Below are 1,622 nucleotides of genomic sequence, written 5' to 3' on the forward strand. Positions count from 1 at the left end.
AGAGCCTGAAAACCACCATTAAACATCAACGCCTAAAAAGGCCTTTCCAGTTTGCAGGGTGAGCAGGGTGCGGGGTGTCGTGCTCTAAATTAAAGGGAAACACTCCAGGGCTGGTTCTTGGGCTCCGAGTTGGACACAGTGGCTAATGCTATCCCCAGCTAGGACAGTTGAGTGGCTGTTATCACCTCCGGAGGATATTGGCAGCCTTTACTGCTGCCCTGCTTGCGCGTGGATTTATGCTACAAACCTTTATGAGCCTGAGTTTGTGTTGGCAGCGTTGCAGGGGCGGAGGCTGGCGCTGTGAGACCCCCCACACACACACACCCAGCACCTGACCTGCGCTCAGCTGGCCGCTGCGCGTCTGTCCCGCCCTTGCGTTGCCTGCAGGGGGCGCTCGCAGGCCCGAGGAGTTCTGAATTCAGGATGCCCAGCCAGAAGTTAGCGAAGTCCATCCTCTCAGTGTCTTTGGACTCTATAAACGCTCGTTTTTACAAAATGGATAGATATTGGTACATTTTCAACTGATTTCAGACTGAGTGAGGGCTTTCACTTGATTAGTAAGATTTACGTTATCAAATTATGTCATCAAATATTGAGATTACAGTTAATTCTCGTTGTATTTCCTCCTCTTTAAGGTTTTATAGTTCCTGTTTCCTACAAATAAAAATGCATAAGGGCCAGAGAGATAGCTCCGCGGTCTAAGCGCCTGCCTGGCAAGTGCAATGACCTAGGTTTGATCCCCGGTTCCGAATGCCATGCATGGTGGCACACGCCTATAATCCCAGCACTGGGGAGGCTGATCAGGAGGTTCACTATGAGTCCGAGCTGTGTAGCGAGACCCTGTACCAAATAAAATGTGTGTAAGTAGACAGATGAAAATGGCAGATGTCAACTGAGAGGGTGGTGGGAGGTGCCTTTTTAGCAAGATTATCTCAGGAAGCAAACACAAGATTGTAAAACAGCTCCAGTAGACAATGGGGAGCCACAGATGGTGCTTGGGCAAGGGTGCGGTGGACAGGGACTTAAGTGGCTGTGAATGGAAGCCACTCGGTGGTGGCTGACAGGGTCCTTCCTGGAGGTGCGATGGGACTGTTTGATAGGTGCTGTTGTCTCACCTTTGCCTCCTGTCTCTTAACCAGGCTCCTCCTGGGGCCCCAGGGGCCATTGGGTGAAGCCCAGACTTCTGCTCAACATCCTGATCTTGCTGTCTCCTCACTGACTCTGACACCGGGTGACCAGGTTGCGGCAAAAATCAGAGCCAGGCTTGTGCTCCAGCCTGTGCACTGTGGCCTGCAGATCGGCAACAGTGCCCGTGGCTACTCCCAGCTCAGAGCAGCCCGGTCTGGTGAGACAGCAGGCCAGGCCTCTGCACCCTGGCAGGTGCACTTTTGGGGTCTGCAGGATGCACCTAACTGCTGTCTCTCCCCTTCCTGACTCAGAAAAGTGAGGGATGCAGAGGGAGGGCGGTAGCCACTAGAGAGGCTGGAATAGCTGCTCCTGGCTGACAGCCAGACAGTGCTGCCCCCTCTGGCCACCTGTCACTGATACCCATCACGCCTGGAAACCGCCTCCATCCCCAAGCCCCGTGCCAGGGTCTGTCTGTCCCTGGGCTGCCTGCGTGT

This window comes from Octodon degus, unplaced genomic scaffold, assembly GCF_000260255.1.
Source record: "Octodon degus isolate 3935 unplaced genomic scaffold, OctDeg1.0 scaffold00350, whole genome shotgun sequence".
Taxonomy (NCBI): domain Eukaryota; kingdom Metazoa; phylum Chordata; class Mammalia; order Rodentia; family Octodontidae; genus Octodon; species Octodon degus.